The sequence below is a fragment of the Rhinatrema bivittatum genome, chromosome 14 (genome assembly GCF_901001135.1).
Source record: "Rhinatrema bivittatum chromosome 14, aRhiBiv1.1, whole genome shotgun sequence".
In the NCBI taxonomy this organism is placed as follows: domain Eukaryota; kingdom Metazoa; phylum Chordata; class Amphibia; order Gymnophiona; family Rhinatrematidae; genus Rhinatrema; species Rhinatrema bivittatum.
The window spans coordinates 33,512,570-33,533,306 of NC_042628.1; the positions used below are offsets into that span (position 1 = coordinate 33,512,570).

General features: G+C 44.5%; 1 protein-coding gene across 3 annotated transcripts in view; it reads right to left on the minus strand.

Annotated features, from left to right (window-relative positions):
* RHBDF1 (rhomboid 5 homolog 1) overlaps window positions 1–20,737 on the minus strand; it is a 266,445-nt gene that overhangs the window by 149,148 nt on the left and 96,560 nt on the right. The window contains exon 1 of one of the 3 annotated variants that reach the window (XM_029576830.1): window positions 7,961–8,234. The exons of the other annotated variants lie outside the window; for them this stretch is intronic. The gene's annotated coding sequence lies outside the window, so the exon portion shown is untranslated. Of the gene's footprint in view, window positions 1–7,960; window positions 8,235–20,737 lie in introns of those variants that run through there. 3 annotated transcript variants of the gene reach the window in all.

Genomic DNA, 20,737 nt, shown 5'->3' on the forward strand with positions numbered 1-20,737 from the left:
CTGGGGAGGCCCCAGAGAGAAGGCAGGAAGCCAGCCTAAGTAAGAACGGTGTACATTGGATTGTTGTGAGACTGCTGAGGTAAGCAGACCCTATGCTGTATTTTGGGGTTTGCTTGTAAATGAAGAGTTTGTTTGTGTGGAATCAGCCAGAGTTTGGCCCCCTTTCTGTATCCCTGGCTGTTTCCCCAAATCGAGGCCGCTCCCAGGTGACCACATGGCCACAATGCTGCAGTCCAGGGTTTGGTTAGAGAAGCCCAAGCATTTTCTGGGCAAAAGGAGGAGTAAGGTTAAGAGTCAGGAGGCTGAATAGAAGCAAGCCTCCCGTCTCTGAAGGAGTAGGGAAACCTTCTTCAAAGTCATATAGAGAGCCACACAGACCGATTCCCTGTGGCGGCGCTTCTGATACTTAGTGAAAAGTAACTGCTCCTGTTGGCGCCATCTGTGGGGTGAAGAGTATCCCCGATCTAAGGGAGTAAACCTCTGACCCTGCGTCGTCTTTCTATGGGGTGGGGAGAGGATCCTGATCCAAGTTCTAATCACAGGATCAGCGAGAAGTGAGAGTCAGGTGCCTGTGCAGAGGTAACCAACAGTGGGAAAAGAAGTAAGACGAGAGAGAGCTGATCATCACGTGCTCCGACCCAGTGCCCCAGTCCAGAGTAGAGGAGGAGAGACGTGCACAGGAGAAAGATTCAAGCATTGGGGAAATCATGTACCAACAAGGGTCCTTGGAAGACAGAAAGCCCTAATCTCCAAGATCAGGAGACTGTAACAGCAAGGATCAGAAATCCCCCTGACACCTCTCAGTGCCTGCTTGTGGATTATTAACGCTTGCAACTATTTATTTTCAAATGTTTTCAGTAAAGACTTCTAATTTTGGAGCACCATACCTTGGGTAAAATGTCTCCTTGGTGTTGGGCCCTGAAAGTAATGTCAGCCCCTCCCCCCCTGCCACCCCCGCTAGAGGATCCACTCCAGAGTTTTCAGGACCGAGTTGGCACAGAGCCCTGGTATTGAGCATCTCCTGCTCAAAGGTGTACCTGAAAGGGGGGGGGGAGGGGTGCACTGAATGTGCCACGAGTGCGCACCATCTCTCCGATGCGCCCTCGCCCTGCTGAGACTTGCCGAGACCTCGAGACTCCTGTATCACGACGCCCAGTGCTGCAGCCAAGCCACAGGGGCCCAGCTCAGCCCAAGCGTTCTGGCAGCTGGAGGAGGAGCTGGATAGATAATACTGGCGCTCACATGGCTCTCTGCTCGCAGAAAGAAATCCAGAGAGAGTCATTCGCAAAATAAAGGAGGTAGCACAACATTATTTGCGAATCAACTGAAAACCTAGACTGAAGTGAGAAAGCGTTCGTCGGCGTCTCACTGGTTAATGCAGCGTTTCAGCTCAGCTGACTTACTGCTGCACGGTGCCGAGGTTCTCCTGCATGGGCACAGGGGTGGTGGTGCAAGCATATTTGGCGTCCTGGGCAAACCTTTGGCCATTCACACCCCACCCCCACCTTAACTACCGGTGGCAGTGGCTCCGGCACAGCGCTCCCTTCTTTGATAGTATTGGCTCTGGTACAGCACCCCTCTAGGTCCCATCCTGGCAGGATTCTGCCATTCCCAAAATCTTGGCCTGCCTAATGGAAGCACCGGCCCTGTACATAGCACTACACACCTTGGGAGATAAAATATATGATTATATATATATATATATTTTATTTTTTAAATATATAAATGCTTTAAACCATCAGGCTGGGAAATATAAAACTCCCTCACCAATGGCCTGTGATCCCCTCTCTCCTGCTTGCCCGATCAGTGAACACGACAGGAAGGACCTGCCCTGGGTGCCAGAGCCAGCAGGGAGCTCATGTGCCACTGGCAGCGCTTTCTTGAGTTCTTTGCATGTGCGACCCCAGAACTCAGGGGCTATAAATAGCATTTGAGTTTTCAGAGTTATTTTTAACCTTTAAGCAATAAAACAGCGCGATGCATGCCATGGCGACTTAGCCACCCACACGGCCGCCTCTGGAGTCGGCCGTGCTGAAGTGCTGCTACAATGCAGCGTCGCTCAGTGTCGGTCTACGCTCCGGCCACCTCACTACGCGGGAACAGCAAACGGTGACCCGCTGTCACGGTTCTCTCCGAGAGGCTGCCGTGCACATCCAGAGCTCTGCAGGCATTTTCCCAAATGATACCCTGACAATGTTAGCAAAAAATGCACGTGACATGTTAGTGGGGTGGGAAGGGATTATTGTAGATGCCCTCGAATTTCTGCTGCTTCACATATTTGATTTATTCAACATCGGGTAGTGCAACAACCTACAACCTCTTCTGCTTAAACTGACTTAGCAATTATCATTCACCTTTGAGTAACGTCATGGCTGGATTATTGTGCTTTGCTTTGTACAGTTCATACTTTAAAAGGGACTCAGCAGCCAGAGCATATCCAAAAATGCCGCTGCCTATCTACTGCTGGGCTTGAATTCATGGGATCGCAGTCCGCCCCCTCTTCACCCATGTGCATTGGCTACCAAAAAGTGCCCAAACACATTTTAAGTCACTAGTGCTGGCTTTTCACAAAGGTTGGGTTTCCCAACCTTTTCAAGCCCAATAAAAATGTGAGATACAACAACCTCCCACCCACCAGGCAGTGTGGACATACAGAGGATTTATATGGTCAAAAGGAAAACTATGGAAGTACTAAAAGCCCCAGCAATCTCTCTTCCAAATTTTAAAACAAAAGGGAGCTAGGAGGCAAAGACACATGCACCCTTTATATGAAATGCAGGAGAAGGGAGCAGTCAGTGAGGTGCGGGCAGCCGGCTCAGTTAGTTAACCTTGGCTGCCGCACGTGGCTGCCAGAGCTCCTTCACTGCTGCTGCTCCTGCGCACTCAGAGGGGTCAATGCCATAAAGTGCATCCCACCTATCGCACACGTTCACATGCGGTTGGATGTGCTAGACTAGCACCCGATGCAATGAGGTGATTAGCGCGTCCAAAACATGCACCCAAAACAAACGCATAGCCGACAGCGACCCTCGCATGTAAATTCCATGTAGCTATTACCCACCCCCGATTCAGAAAAATCGCTGGGCATCCAATGCACGCTTTTTAACATGGCAAATTTAATTCCAGTCCCAGAGGTGGCATAAAGTTAATCTGCGAGTCAAGGGCTCATGAGAAATTTTAAAAAATAAGTGTATATTGGTTTGATTTAAAAAAAAAAATGTTTCCTTCTGGACGCACAATTTAGACTCCCAAATCAGGGGGCACTTAAGCTATAGGTGTCTTCAGCAACCTCAGCCAGAAGTGGGATAGAAACGCACGCTCGTACTGAGCGCCCGATGCATTTTGAGCGCTAGGGACGCACAAATCTCCTCTAGCGCATCCTTTTTTCACGCAGCCCCTCATTTAAATACTGCATCGGGGGGGGCGCCCAGGGGATGTAGCTACTTGCACATTTAGGAAAATGGACACCCATTACGAGCGCCCGTTTTCAACGCGCGTCTTACTGCATCGGCCCCCCCCCAGTGTGAGCCACATCCGGTGCTCGGTGCATGGCTCTCCCCATTTCCCTCAGCCTGGGGGATAGGAGAGAGGCTGGAAAGACTCGGAGGAGGAGGCAGCTCAGGAGGGGGAGGATGAAGAGGTGCTGTGGGTCATGCGTGTGCCACACAAAGTGAGGGCCAGCTGTCTGTGCCCTGCATGCTGCCCATTAATTATTAAGCTCCAGGGCTCATGCTGAAGCTAGGAAGAGGAAGCAAGCAATGATTATAACTGCTCTCAGAAAGGAGCTCCTACACATTTAAGGTAGAAAGGAAGTGTGACCTAGTGGTCAGCATAATGGGCTAAGAACCAGGGAAGCCAGGCCTCAGACCTTGCTTCTTCAACTGACCCTACTTGTGACACTGGGCAAGTGACTATTTACTTGGATTATAAATTCTCTGGGGTTCAGGCTTATCATACCTGAGTACTGATCACCATTGTACTGCATTATAAAAATAAATAAATATCATTATGGCGTCTCCTGCTGCCGTGAGGTCCTGAAAGCAAAGCCCCGGGTGCTGGCCTGGATCCGAGCATCAAAACACTTGGCAACTTTTCCATGGCACTCCTGGTCAGGTCTGAAGGCACATCAGCGGGGAAACGCTGCCCTACAAGAACCCAGGCCTGGCATCCCTCAGGATTCATCTCATATTTCACTCTCCTGCTAGACGCAGTCCAAGAAGCCTTTCTCCGGGCTCCTCACTAGCAACAATGAAATTGCATGGAAGGAACCCCAAAGTGTTATTGAGGACTATTTTGCATTCAGAAAGCCGGTAATGACGTTTTCACATTAGCTTTTAATTCATTTCAGGTTTAGTTTCGTTCATTCTAACATAATATATTATAGAGGCCGATGTACTAATCCGTGCTAATACATCCACAGCAAGACTGCCCAAGGAATTTTTTGCACATTGGCAATGGCCAGGAATTTTGCGCATTACCAACTGTGACAACATGTGAAGGTGGCCTGGGATCCTCAGGGCTACCCTTCTTAAAGGGGCCACACTGCCCATGTGAAGTTGCCTCCCTCCCCCCCACATGTTCATAAATATTCCTGATGGCACCAGTGGAGTCCCCCACCCCAACCCTTTTGCCTCTCATGGCTTTAAATGTGATAAGTATTTTGCCATAAGCTCCACCCCTTAAGCCCTTGTCATGTCCCCCCTCCCCCCCCCCAAAAAAAAAGAGTAGCATTGAGGTCCCCCTGCCATCCCCTCACCCCCCTGTGCTCCCAAAGCTTACCCCATCAAAGGGATCATCTTCTGGGGCAAGCGTGATCCGGGCGTTCCTTTGCACCTCTTTCACACAGAAAGGCAAAGGTGCACCTGGGGTCAACAAGTACCATTTAGAAAAATGGTGCCAGCAGGGCAGGAACAAGTGGGGGGGTCAACCTCTTCGATGGGATAAGTTTGGATGCACAGGAAACTAGGGAACAGAGCTTATGACCACATTTTTGCCACATTTACCGGGAGGAGGGGGCGAAAGTCGGGTTATTTACTGGGTCCATCAGGAATGTCTGTGAACATGTTGGGCCAGGGCTGACTTCAAACAGGCCACAGGGTCCCTTAAACAAGGGGAACCAGTGTGTGCTCAGCATGGCTCTCCAGGGCAGGCAACAAAAATACAGTAACTAGACTTCTTGAAGTATAGGATTTTTTTTCTTTATTTTATTTTTTTTAGTTTTGTGAAAACAGGCCTGCAAAACTTTTTTTGCACGTCTAGTTTTGCAAAGTACCACATAAGCTGCTTTTGCATTGCTGCAACTCACTGATGTGCCATTTGCATAAACTTCTGCATGTAGTGGATTATGTGCAAAATATTTGCTGCTGCACAGCCCACGTTTGCAAAATCTGGGCCTGATTCACCAAAGCATTTCTCCCATTCTGTGTGTATGGGAATATGCCTTGATGAATCAGGCCCTCTGTTCATAAAAAGAGGTTTTCGTACAAACAAATCATACAAAATGCTTACATTTTAGGATTTTGCATATTTATAGCCATTTTTGGCTATTTTTCGCATGAAAACTTTTTTTGTACCTGCCTTAAAAGTCAGCTCAATTGCTTTCTAGAAATTTCATGGAACCCTGACTATATTTATTATAATCTGTTTTATCTTTTATAGTACTGGCTTTTTTTTTTTATAGTGTTTAATTGGTTGTATTGTTTTATATTACCTTTTATAAGTGTTTTATACCAGTTTATGTTGCTGAATTTGTTTTGTATTGAATTCTGTTAATGTGTATTGTTTTATGGAACTGTATTATGTTTATAAGATATTGTATTATATTTTGGGCATCTTTTAGAAAGATGGTTATAAATCGAAGAAATAAATAGAATTGCAGAGTCATGACTTTGGGGAGTTTATGAAAGATGCGTCCTGCTTTCAACAGGAGACAGAAATTACAACAAAATACCCTTAAAATACATCATAAAAATCCATTGGCATGTTTATGTTCTACTATTCTTGCAACCCAAATTCACTAAACATTTTTCCTGTAGACAATTAATGGAATAATCCCCTCAGTACATCTGACCTTTAACAAACTGCTTACATCAAGTCTCCCTCATAATATAATAATTAAACTTATAAATTAAGTCTAAACTTTCTGCAAAAGGACTGCCATATTGATGCTGTGTAGTCATCACCCGTAAACAATTTTTAAACAATTTTGGAGTAGACAATAGAAAGAATTAAAAAAAAAATGCGTCATCTCAGAAAGGCCCACCAACTCTTTCTAAAGGCCTTTCCTCTCTGTAAAAGAAACTTTTAAGATGATTTTACGAGTATTTTAGTGATGAAGTAGAAATAGTTGTAACAAGATTTTACCATGCATCAACTGTCATAAGTAGATAGAAAGTTTAAACGACCCAATCATATTAATTTTTCATTGGGAAGCAATAATTCTGTGTCAGAATGTTGCTTAAAATGTTCCCTTTAACCATACCATGTGTACACACAAAGGGCTTTTCTTTTTAATCCTTTCAAATAGCTATCTTCAACATCAATAAAGAAAAATTGAAGGAGGGGGAGCACTTACTAGAAAAGCAAAGTTGTTTCTTCTCTTAAGATAGGGAACATCAGCAGCTGCTGTAGCATGTGAGATCACTCACATCCTACAACCGGACACAGGGCTCAGATCACATCACTCAAGTCAGAGATTAAACTGGAGATTCTCTAATTCTCCCACCACTACCACAGAACATAATATTGCAAAACAGCAATAGGTTTGCATGCACTGCTCTTTTGATGTGTGTGTGTGTGTGTGTTTTGACAGGGGTGGCCTTTTTTTTTTCTTAATCCATGCATATCTGCAGATGGTGGACATATGCAAGCATGTCCCAGAAAATAGGTTGCATTAGTTCTGTGTGGAAGTTCTTATTCATGGCCTTGACAAAGTAATGGTTGTATTTACTGTAACTACTGTACTTAATAATAGTGATCTGGGTTGCAATTTTAGGAGAATTGCAAAAGATAAAATACCCAGGCAGAAGGCACCACACTAGGCATAAAGATCACAGAAATCTGAACAGCGTCTGATAGCCTGCCTGAAATTTCACCGTGGCAACCGCCTTCCTTGTTAACTTCCTTCAGTGTAATCTTTCCACTTTGTAGCCTGATAGTAGTGATACAACAACATTTGTAGTACCAGTGTACACAACACGTGGAAGCCATTTCACACGGTTAAATATCCCTGCCCCTAAGAACTTACAACCTTAACTAGGGTAATTCTTCTGCAGGCCACTCAGTTATGTGTTGAGCAAAGGAAGGGAACTAGACTTTCCAGATCTGCAGCTCGGACCAGTACTAACACTTGGCTTAGATTACTTTCTACCACATCTTATTAAAGCTCCGAGAAGAGCTGGCAGTGGCCCCGGGTTTTAAACGAGAGAAAAGTGTGCGAACAACAAGTGTGTGTGTGTGGGGGGGGGGGGGGGGTCGGGGTCTGTGCTTATAATGCTTGTTATTTGCATTAATTACAGTAAAAAAAAAAAAAAAAAAGGGGGGGGGGGGGTGATGTAATGCAAAGCGAGTACAAGCTCCGCGGCTGCATTCTGAGCATCCGGAGTTCAAGGAGCAACCTGTCAACTTGGATGACCTGCCCGGCATTGCGGCACCTGAACACAAGGGACCCAACAGCGTGAACGTCCACTGTCCCTAAACCTATCCATACCTGGGAACGCACGCAGACCTGATCTGACAGCACGGGCGCTGCGCCGGAGCAGCACGGGGCCGATCCTCCACGAAATGAAAGAATGAACTGGGGAGTGTCCGAAACCCAGGGCGCAAGCCGAGACACGAAGAGGCGCAGCGGCCCCCTAACCGGCTCCTTCCGACGGCGGAGGCTGGGAAGGGATCGGGTCCTTCCCAACCGGCTCCTGCAGCCGAAACCTAAAGCAAACAGGCACGCGAGCCATCCACTTACCCAGCTGTAGTCTCCTGAGCAGAGAGGCGCGTTAGAAATCCAACCAGAAAAACAGGCTCCTATGCTCCATGGGATCCAAAAGGCACTTCTGATAGCTGACAGGGGATTGGGAAGGACGACTTTAGGTCGCACAGTGAAAGGAAAAAGAAGCAGCAGACATCCGGAGCCACAGCCGGAGAATTCCAGCCAAGGTGCAACTTGGTGACAAGTTTCGACGATCCACAGCCGCGCGACCCGGGAAGAAGCGCCCGCTCCCTCTGCCAATCAGCGGCAGGGGAATGCCGTTCCTACAGCGACTATGCAAATAAAGGGGCGGGGCCGGGAGGCTTTGAAAAGTCACCGCGCTGCTCCGGGCTCCCTTCAGTTGAGCTGCGGCTGTCGGGCAGAGCCGGGGGGGGGGGGAGGCGGGGGCTCGTGGCTGTCCCTCTCGCGGCGCTGACTCACCTGCGAGGAATGCCTTCAGGAATGATTAAACTGCTCCCGCCACCTCCCAGAAGAGGGGAGCGGAAGCAGCTCGCACATGTTCAGACCCAAAAGACTTTGCAACAAGCAGGAAGAATGTTAACAGCGAAACTGGAGGCCAGAAAATACAATTAAAAAAAAAAACCCCGAGGAGAAATGATGCGTGCGCCTCACACGTCATTATCGATCGTCTGACAGAGCACCCAGAGCCAGCGCCGTCTCAGACCTGACAAACATGAAGCAGCTTTCTACAACAAAAAAAACAACATTAGATCAAGAGTTTCTTTCAAACCCTTGATCTAATGCTAGCACAGTTATTTGCTATTTTTTATGCGCAGTAAGGGGGAAACTGCAGACAAAATGTGCAGTATCCTGTATGTTCTGAAAGTTTGTAAATGACAGGAGCTTGTAGATGACTTTTACAACAGAACCTATGCCATTTTGATCTAAGGCGGTTGCAAGGGTATTAGACGCCCTGGGTGAACCTTTGCACTACCACTCCCCCCCCCCCCAACACACACACAGTTCCATGCATTTATAATAACAGATTTTACATGAAGAAGGACATTGTGATAAAAATATAACTTACATCTATATTAATACACTAGTGTGGCACCAAGCAGAAAACTCTGCAAAAGACACTTGAAACCCATATGGTATTAAGTCTATTGTAATGCTTGTTGGGTGTGGGTTTGACTCTCAAAGTCATAGGCAAATTGAATTATAGTTATAACATAGTAAACCTCCCATGCCAAAACAGAACTAACTGTCAACACTCAAACAGTAACAACTCTGTCCTGGAAAAGGCAACACTGAAAATATTACACTGGGCCCTAAAACATCAATACACCTCTTATTAGGAAAGCAGAACAAGCCAGCCTGCTATAGATTCCTACACAGAAACTACAAGTTGGCAGAACACCTCACTTCGGTCTCAAAGACCTTCACCAAATCAAATATATACACTGTAGAATTGGGCAGACAAAAAAAGTGAACTGGAAACCACAACAAGCCAAACTCTGTATGCAGCACAACAATGGAAACATAGAAACATTACCATGCCTCATAAAACATCAAACAAAATCAAGAAATATAACACATCAATCATAATAATAATAAAGAAATATTTCAAAATAGCCAAACAAACAAATAGAATATCATCCAATAATTACAATTTCATATACACATTATTAAAATCTTTCCAAATACCAATAAAATATTTCAAAACATTAGACACAGCAAATAACCAACAAAACTAATAAAGATATAAAAAAAAATCTCCTGCTTTTCATAAAGAGCTTTTGATTTCCAATCAGCCTGAGATTACTGTGGATCAATGGGGAGGGGGCCCTGGACACAAACTCTTTCCTTTCTCTCTCACATAAGCACATGTTCCCATATGCACAAACTCTCCCTTAAACATACTCTCTGACACACACGCACATGCTCTCTCACACACACGAACCCATAGATGCACTTATGCTCTCTCTCTCTCTCCCCCCTCCCCAAATGTGCAGTAGTAGCTTTGTCCTTGGGCAAGCCCGATGTTCGAAAGGCCTCTTCTCGTTCCTGTTTGTGGGCCTGCAGATCCAGGTAACACTGGGCCTGCTCAGTTCTTGCCAACCCAGCCAATGCTGTTCCTCTCTTCCACTGCCCAACTAGTGCTGCATCTCTCTTCTGCCACACCATATGGGTTGGCTGATACTGGCTCCACCTTCCAGATCCATGGGGCCAATGACCTTCCTGCTCCTTAAGGCTGTGGCAATTGGGCCTCCTTTTTCCTGCCCCTATAGCTCATGGAACACGACTTCTGCTTCCGGCCTCCAGGGTGGGAAGAAGGGGGCCCAGTCGCCACAATCCTGCCAGGAGCAATAGTGGAGAGCATTGATCTGCTGTCTAAAGGTTATGTCTGAGCAGAGCAGGGCCGGAGGAACCACTAGGCGAGCTAGGGCCTGTGCCTAGGGCGCCGCGATGGCAGGATTCTGAAAGGGCAAAATTCTGCCAGCCCCCACCTCACTGTGCCACCCTCCCGATGCCCCCCTTGTGGTCCAGCGGAGGGCCCGGGAGCGATCTGCCGCTCCCGGGCTCCCACCTGGACCACCAGGTATTTTGTTAGTTTTCTTTTGGGGGGGGGGGAGGAGTCAGGGCTGCGACCGGGGCTGGGGGCGGCCCAAGGCTGAAAGTGCCTAGGGCGCCCAATCCCCTTGCACCGGCCCTGGAGCAGGGCCAATGGAAGCAGTAGACAGTCACCCCCAAAATCTGTGATGCTCTAAGCGGATGCCCAGCCTGCCTAGTGTTTCCACCGGCCCTGCTGTAATCGCACGATCTAAGCAGATTAAAATCATTCTCAAGTAAATATCCTCATTTTAATTCATATTTACATGTGAAGCAAGCTTTTTTTTTTTTTTTACACCCCCTCCAACCTTTCCAACACAAAAAAGGCAGGCATGGGATGAATCTGGAAGCCTGCAGCGGCTGCTGTCACTGGAATATTTTTGAAGGAACCAGAGCACTCCCGCATGGATCAAAAGAGAAGGCGTCCTCAGGAGTGGAGCAGTAAGGAGGCTTTCATGTTGTTGTAAACAGAACCATATATGTGATTTTCTGCCGGGCTGCTGCCACTCTTATAGACTACCCTGATACAATGTAGGAGAGCTTCTATTGCAACACTAAATGCAAATATTTAATGCTATTTGGCTGCAGACTGGCTGAACCTGTTTCTTTTCACTTGCATTCCAATGCATTCTATACAAGTACCAGGGCGTGCTTGGATGGCAGTCAAGAACCAGGATTATAAAATATAAATTTTATTTGGAAGGCTGGCAGTCTGATTGGTTCACCTGCCTGCTCACAAACCGCCCTAGCCAAGCCGGAGACAGTTTCACAGCACTGGATGACATCACAGATAAACATTAAAAGTGCGACGCTTAAAACACCCAATGCTGAATTCACACACAGCTAAAAATTATGCCCTTTTTGGATGTATTTTAAAACTGTAATAAGCACTCCATGATCTGTGTTATTGTGTAATTCTGTTTTGCAAGTTGTGTGTATTGTGATCAGTGGATGCGTTGTCATTTTATCGTACACCGCTTTGAAGGGTCTGTGACCCAACCTAGCAATTTATAAGCTGTTAAATGAAATTCATAGCATTTCATACCTAATTGCATAGTTAGATACATTTACTGGCATTCTGCCAGCAGCATCATGCCCAACAGCGTATCCTGGTGTGTGTAATTATTTACAAATCTAAAATGCACACCATCTCATGTCTTTTCTTTTTTTCTTGGTTTTTTTCGGGCCAGCAGTTTCCTCCTGCTCAATCAGAACTGGCCTGGAATGCAAAGCAGCGTCATGGGCTTTCATTCATAGCTACCTGGGGTTTTCCCCTATTTTTTTTTTATAAGTTGCCCAGGTGTTGGCATGATGGTCCGAAGGCCAAGGGCCAAAGACCAGGTCACCCTTCAGAATCTGATACGTATACACCCCAAGTCTGGCCTATAAGTGCCACCATTGACTTCCTCCCTGCTGACTGTGAATGCTGTATCCCCAGCTCTGGCTGACCGGGAGCAACAGAAGACCTGACCCAGGAATCAGACCCGAGCATATCATGTCTGAATTGTTTTAACTGGCTCAGCCTCTCCAAGATGACTTGGGTCATTTAGTATCTGTGCACTTATCTCAGGTCAGAATAGTGAAGTGTTTAACACTGTGTGTGCATCCAACAGTGATGGAAACATATTAATCTATGCTTTTTTTTTATAAACATGTGTCAGACATCTGATAAATTGATTTATAAAACCTCTAAGGATAAAGTATGATTGCATCAATACAAAAAAATTATTTCTGCTTTGGTCTGATGAAGGTGCCACAATTTCTAATTTATTTTTTTAAGTTTGTAAAATGCTAAATAGGTAACTTTTGTCTTAAGCAGTGTAAAATACTAGAAGAAATTCTTTTTTCATGAATAGGTTCTGCTGTAGCTTGCTGATAATTAAAACAAATCTTAAGACACACAGCATCCTAGGAGAACCCACTGAGCAGCAGAGGAAGGAAGCTAGGGCTAGAAAGGGTGAAATCAGTTGCATTGCATGGGGAAGGATGTGAGAGCTGCAGGAGAATACATAGGGCAGAGTGTAATCTATCATGTCAAGAAGGAACAATGTTGTGGTGTATAGGGGACAGGAAGAGGAAACCTGAACAAGGAGAATGACAGTGATTCGGAAACTGGCGCTTACACAATTGCTTTTCATCAGAATACCCCGGAAATCCTTCCTAACTCTTTATTCTTACAGCATTTTGATCACTTGCTAATTAATGCCATATCCAAGCAGCAGGCCTGACTGAGATTCTCACTTGCTGTTCCCATTCCCTTACAAGGCTGAACCTGGGAGGACGGTTCAGTATTGCTGTTACGGCGACACCTAATGGTTAGCAAGAGAACAGCATTAGAATTAGCTTTTTAATGAGCTGCTGCTGGCTTTCACGTGGGCCGGAGGCGTTCCCGCGTCCTCCAGCACAGCCACGCCGGCAGCCGGCCGGCGCTTGCAAGTTACGCCTGCCAGAGGCAGGCATAACTTGGCGAAACAAGGTGGGGGGGGGGATTTAGGTAGGGCTGGGGGGTGGGTTAGATAGGGGAAGGGAGGGAAAGGTTGGGGGGGGGATAAAAAAAAAGTTCCCTACAAGGCCGTTCCGATTTCGGAGTGGCCTTGGAGGGAACAGGGAAAGCCATTGGGGCTCCCCTTGGGCTTGGCGCACGCAAGGTGCACAAGTGTGCACCCCCTTGCCTGCGCCGACCCTGGATTTTATAACATGCACACGGCAGCACGTGCATGTTATAAAATCGGGTGTACATTTGTGCGCACCAGGTAGTGTGCACAAATGTACCCCGTGAGCGTAAAATTTAAAATCGGCCCCTGTGAAGGTAAACACACAAGAAGAAACCTCCAATAGGGGGATCTAGAGAATAAGCTGTTGGATACTTTCATAGTGCTGAACAGTGTTAGACAGGTAGATGGAGCAAATAAAACTAATAATCTCATGCTGGGGGCCACTAAAAAGATATGGTGGGAGGTATACAGGCTGGCCAAGGTATCACATGCATTCTCACGAGCAGCACCAATAGGGAAGAATCCAACTTGGAAAATAAATGGCAAAAGTTTCTTTTGGAAAGTGTGGGATGAATTAGACATCTGCTATATCCATCAACTTTTTCAACAAAAGATCCTGAAATCATTTATGTAGTATGGCCTGCATAAAAACAGTTTTTGAGACAAAAAGGCCTATTGTCTGGGGAGATTTGAAGGAAAACTGAATGGGATAGATTTACATCCTATAAAAAGATGCTTGGACTAATGCCACTAGGGGCTATAGTATCTTAAGGGATGCTTTACCAATTCATTTAACTATTTTAAAAGAAAACGGAGAAAAAGATCTTGGAGTTCCCTTATTAGATGAGAGTTGGGGGGAAGTCTGCATTATGTGGAAAACAAAACCACATAGAGTTTCAGAAACCAGAGTCATTCTCTACAAATTTCTCTACAGAATTTACTGGAACCCAGATCAACCTAGTACAATACACAAAACTAATTCTTGGCTTTGCTGGCGAAATTGCAAACCAAGGGGCACCGATTTCATATGATTTGGCACTGCCCTCCTGTACAAAACATTTGGCAAAGGGTTTTGGATTTTGTGGATCAGGTGGTGGAAACTTGATGTCTTAGAAAGTTCTATTGGGTTTTATCGGGGGTTGATTCTACAGGTTTCTAAAGAGCTTACTGATGATATTCAGCTGTAAGAGTCCTCTTGAGACACTAGAAAATTATCCATAACGATTTGTTTAAAGAATGGATGTATTGGATTTCTTTTACGGCATCCTATGAAAAGACGACTTCCAAATTTCAAGAGAAATCTGCAAGAATTCAGAAAGTTTGGGGAAAACTTTGGACAGAGATTGGGACAGAAAGTTTGGGGCAAATTTTTAAAATTGAAGAGAGATTGTTTCCTTAGTATTAAAGAGATATGAATGAAGATACATATCTGGTTGATCAATGTTCTAATAAGAGGATTTCTCCTGCAAGTTGGGTGAGTGAATGAGAGTAGGTGGTGGGGGAGAGTGGGTTTGGAAGAAGGGTAAAACAATGGAAGGTAGAATTGTTATATTTGTCAGAATCAAAATTTATTATGTGAAATGTTTCTCCAATAAACATTTATGATTAAAAAAAAGGAATGCTGTTGGGAATCCCAGCAAGGCTCAGCCTGGCTAGAGCTGGACATTTCATGACAGGATTAATGTCCAGACTTTCTCTCCCCTTTGATGGCCACCTAGCACTGTTATTAAAAATACAAAATTGTATTCATACTAATACACAATGTTAATTTCTGAAACTTAATTTTGTGTGTGTGCGGTAAGGAGGAGTGGGGAGGAGGGCTTTATGTTCATCTAGGGCAGGGTGCTGCAACTGAGCCCCCTCTCCCAGTCTGTCGGGTTTTCAGGATATCCCTAATGAATATGCATGAGAAATATTTGCATTCATTGGAGGCAGTGTATGCAAATAAATCTCAAGCATATTCATTAAGGATATCCTGAAAACCCGACTGGCTGGGGGGCGGGCAAGGACCAGTTTGAGCATCCCTAGGCCTAGGGCATCTAATATGCTTGCAGTAGTAGCCCTGTTAACATGGCTTTACAGGCATTGAGGGATATGAAAAGTTCCATAATAAATGTCAGGGAGAGGATGAAAAGAATGAAAGGTGCCGGTGGTGTTGCCTGAGAGGTTGTGTAAGTGACTTTTTAGAAGCATTTATTCAAAATAGTTGCTTCCTTTGCTCCGCAAAACTGACTTCAAAGAACAAATAGACATTTAACAGCTTTATGCAATCCCTTTTGAAGTCAGGAATGTCAATTGGTCAAAACAGAACATGTTCTTTGAAAGACAATAGAAGGATAATTAACTGTGTTCACAGTGGACTATTAATGGGCTTTGGTCCCTGGAAAAAAAATGTTCAGTCACATCAGGGAGCCCTTTGGCTGGAAGCCAGTGCTGTATTATTTTCTAGACTACATTTACACCAAGTGGACACTACTGGAAAGAAAGGATACTAGAATTTATTATAATAAATGTTTCTAGGTCAGCCAATGAGACACTATTTTAATTTAAAATAATCAATATTAGACTTTTGTCTAACACGGGTGCTTTGCTCAGCACAAAGGGGCCTGCTGGAGATACCTTCAATCCGTCAGGTTTGCCTTATTGAACTAAGAGAGAGACTTTTCATTGTTGCTGGCCTAACACTGTGGAACTCATTAAATGTGGCTTTACAAATAATTGAATGTATGTAGACTTTTAAAAAGATACTGAAGACATATTTATTTCAACTGGCATTCTATGTATAGAAACAGCCTTCACATTTCAAAGGACAGATATCGATGGCAGCTATTTCAATTTCAAGAGATCACTTAGCTGATCTATACAGGATGACATTAGAACACTAATGAACATATGTTCATTAGTGTTCTAATGTTTTTGTTTAATGTTTTTTATCTTTTGTGTATGTTGGCATTGTAAGCTGCTTAGGGCTGTGAATAAGTAGCATATAAATCTTTGAAATAAATAAGTAGAGCCTGGATGGGCGATACCTGTTTGGAGGCAATGAGAGAGTGGGAATCAAATACTGATGAGACTGATTACCAATCAATGCTGCTTCTTTGAAAAAAAAAGGGGGACATTAAAGTGAGCCAGAAAGAGAAGCAGAGAGAATCAAAGATAGCTAGCCATAGGGTGAGACATTACCTGCAGCTGGGCTGTAGACTAACATGAAAAGAATAAAGGAAGGGGGGTTTTTTGTTGCTCTCCTGTTCAGGCAGGAGAAATAATCATAGTCCTTTTAGTTGTGGGGTTTTTTTTTTTGTTTTTTTTTTACCAAGAGTAATTAAGTTGATTTTTTTTTTTTTTAAATAAGCTTTGGTTTGTTTATTTTCAAGTTAGCCGAACAGTATTAGCATAGTCCTTACATCCATTTAGTATTAGGAAATTTAGTTTTGTAAGATTTGTCGCAATTTTATTTAGAATAGAAAGGGAATTTATTTCATTTTGTGAAAGTTTGAACATTTTCTCTGTAAGACAAGTTGATTGCTGGACTCATTGGAGTTCTGAAAGCAGTTGTGGATTTCCCAAGCTTCACCAACTGTTTCATCAGCCATCTGGACTGTAGAGAAGTTTGTCTAAAGGTTTCAACAATCATATGAGATTAAACGGACGATTTATGCTAATATTCTGGCCAGAATTTAGATGAGAATTTTGAGAACTTTTTAATTTGCTTGAATTGAAAACAGAAAGAGGATGGGATTTGAGGTTTTTCTGTCATAATATATAAAATCTAATTTTCTTAATTTTCCAATGCTAACAAATTTTTCTCTTACTATAATGCCTTGTGCTTCTGTTTCCTACAGGGTGTAAGAATCTAAATGTGTTACATAAATGTGCATGCATGCACTAATTTTGCTTGCATTAATTGCAATAGTAATAATTTGTGTTACGGTATGTGGACCCTTAGTCTGGAACGAAGGAAGGTACTCACCGAGGAACAGTCCCGATGAACTCGCCTCCGGAAGGTGGTATGGAGAATGGCTCTGCCGCGAGGAGTTCCACAGAACAGCTAAGACCCCCCAGGGGGCTGGATAGTCTTGGAGTGTCAAGGCGTCCCCGAGGTGCGGTTACGAAAGACGGACCTACCCCTTCAGGAGACCAGCAAGGTACAGTCCAGGGGTCCAAGCCAAACGTCTGAAGCTGGCAGCTAGGTGCGGAGCCGAAGTCCAGTCAAGAGGTCCGGGGCCGGCGACAAGGTGCAGAGTCAAAAGTCCAGTCAAGAGGTCCGGGGCCGGCGACAAGGTGCAGAGTCAAATGTCCAGGCTGAAGATCCAGGGCAAGCAGCGAGCAGGAGAAATCCAAAATTAATCCGAAGTCAAGCCAGAAGTCAGGAACACAAGGGAAGCAAGGCAAGAAAACCACTAGACCTTGTTGCAAAGGCAACTTCCTGAACCCAGGGAGAGGTTTAAATCTCCCTGGTTGATGATGTCATCTTCCGGGGCCGGCCTGGCTTTCGCGCCGCTGTCCCTTTAAAGGGCGGAGCCTGCTGCGCTCTGCCCGATGCTGCCTGCAGGGACACCAGAGAATTTGCGCCGTGAGCCGTGCATGGTCTGCCGTGTCGGGGGGGGGGGGGGGGGGTCCCTGAGCCGGTGAACTGATTGAGGTAGGGGGCCTGGCCACGGGCCACCGCGACCAGGCGCCACAACAATTTGTGTTATTTTCATTTTATTCTGCTCCAGCTTCTCCTCCCCAGCCCTGGGAAAACTGTTGTGTGTCGACGTGTTACACATGTCCATTCTAACTCACGTGGTGGAGGTGGAGTTATTTATGTGGCTCCTCCCAGAAGCAGGGGTTTACAGTCAAATATCAGATTCTGCAAAGGTCACAACAAGGGTCGGAGAGCAAAATTGAAAGGAAAGGAAAGAAAAGGAGTTTTCAGCTGGGAGTTTGGGACAAGAGAAGGAATAAGTTGTACAAAGGAAGCAAGGGGAAATGTTTCAGATTTTGGGTTTAGAGTAAGAGAACATAGTTATTTCAAGATTTTCATTGTATGTAATGTCACTAAGAACTGTAGTCATCCCTGAAAGCCGCATTTCTCACCATGTTTGTTATTTAAACCTTTGGAAAACCACCATGTACGTAAAATGTTAAGAGTATAAAATACATAAAATGAAAAGTGGCAGAAAAGCAAGTTAATTAATAAAATACAAATACATGTATAAAATAGATTGCATGCACTAACAATGCTTTTAGAGCTTATTAACACTTGTGAAAGCATGAACCCATTTTAGTACATTGGGGCTCCCATGTTTGCTTCCCCATGAGGATACAGTTTTTAAAATATACGCCAGTATTTTTTCACAGGTTTCGAGCATGTCGGAGCTTGGAAAGTTGACTGATCCATATTGTTCCTAACAATCAAAGAACACATTCACACCCACAAATTAATTATTCAGCACTGACCTTAAACCCAGATCATTAAGTGTAGATGTGGAAAACAATTAAAGATGCTAGTGAATCTCCTTCCTGACCTTTCCATTACCACCGTCTGTTATTCCTAGACTTTCCTTAACCTTAGAGCAGGAGCTGGTGCTTCCTTACTTCCCTCAGAGGTGTGATTTATCAGAATAACACAGACTTCGTTCCCTGCACCAGTCCCTCAGCTTCTACATCTATTGCTTAAGTAAGTGGAAATAAACCACGGAGCACAAAGCAGACACACCCAAATGAAATGCTGCTGTCAAGAACCAAAGAGCAATGGCAAAACTACAATGTGTACTTTATGTTCCTCTGTCTTCTCTGCTGGCTGGAGGTCATGACAAGTATTATGATTGGCTGAAGTCAGGAGAGAAGAAGTAGACAAGGCAAATATAAACCCATTTACCAGAAGAACTGTTTTCGGTTCAGATATGTTTAGAAGGACCATTCCAGCCTTTCCGGCTATCATTAAGGTTTCTCTGTTTTGAATCTCTGAATATTCTAGCTCTTCTACAGCTTTTATCTTTCTCCGCTGAGATTTGTGTGCACATAGACGAAGGGATGAGCGGTCTTGCTTGTTTTCACAAGGGCTGCCAATTCATGGAGGATTTGCGGTGACACAATTAATCATGGGATTGGAGCTTGAGTCAAGCAGGGAATGCCACCAGAACTGTACGGTGGAGTTGCGCTTTAGCTTTGCCTTTTAAGTTAGGAGTAAAAAAAATAAACAAATAAAAATGTTCATTTTGAATATAAGCAATTTGTGACCACTTTATCCTGGATTTAAAGTGATGTTTGGTACTGCATCTACTGTACAGGTAACAGGGCTTGCTAGGTTCTTTAAATTAGCCACCTGCCTGCTTTTCAGCGCTGTTGCTTCTTTTGCTAATCTTTTGCCTATATCTTCTTTCTTTCTAAGTAGCAATATATTTTATTTATTTTTATTTATTTTTTCCCAATAAAAAGGTTTGCATGCTTTGGGCACATCCCTCGCTTCACAGCTCTCCTTCCCTGAGCCCACCCCTTCACTGTTAATCTAATATTTCACTTGGATGTCTGCACTGAATTATTTCGCACATCCAAAAGGTGGTTTTGATAAGCAGGTGCCACTTATTAACAGGTGATACCTCATACAATGTGTTGCAATTTTCTTGTCTCATTTTTCACATCCACAAGTAACTTCACAAGCTTTACAGTCATTGAGGGCTATGAAAAGTTCCATATTAATGAGAGGGAGAGGATCAAATGAATGAAAGGTGTGGTGGGGGTGACTGAGGGGTCAAATACCAGATCCTGCAAAGATCACGAGAAGAGTGGGAGAGAAGAATCAAAGGGAAAGGAAAAGAGTTTTCAACTGGGATTTGGGAACAGAGAGGAAACGAGTTATGTGAAGGAATTAATGGAACATGTTCCAGATTCAGCACAGGAGGTCATAGTTATAAACTGAGTTTTCACGTCGGAGCTCCATCTCTTAAAGCCACATTTCAGCATAGTCGAGCAGCCATGTTGGTTATTTAAACATTTGGCAAACCACCATGTACACAAAATTTTAAGACATAGAACAAGAGTAGAAAATACAAAAAATAAAAAGGGGCAGAAAAACTGCATACAGTTAAGTACCTGAACCAAACGAAGGAAACAAAGAGGAAGGAAGTGAAAATCATGCACACAACATGGATTTTCCAATACTCTTCATAGAAAATGACCTCCGCCTGATAGGGTGAATTCCAGGCCCATGATTTGGCCTTCTCCCCAAATATGGTCCTGATCAGTCCCCTCTGAAGAGAGTTAACGTGTTTCCAGATGGATCATAGCTGCTACCTGTAAACTTTTGAGCTTCCCATATAGAACTGGATAAAAAAAATGGACCTGCCCATTGGGGTTCATAAATATTTTGGAACCATCTGTAATTTTGATGCATCTCCTTTCCAGCTCCCCAGCAGACAGGAGACAGAAGTGACGCATCTTGAGAAAGAGGCAAAGAGGCTTCAATATTCTCCGAGGGGGTAAAACTGACAAAAGACGACTTCCAAGGATGTAACCCCTAAGGTCTCGCCGCACCTCCCCCCACCACCACACACACATACACACTACACACCATCAAGCCCAGTATCCTGTTTCCAACGGGTGGCCAATCCAGGTCACACGTTCCTGGCAGGAACCAATCCACAAATTGTCCATGGCAGATCTCTTAGCAGCAGCAGCAGCACCACTAAAAATGTTTGAGAAAATGCTTCTGATTGCCCTT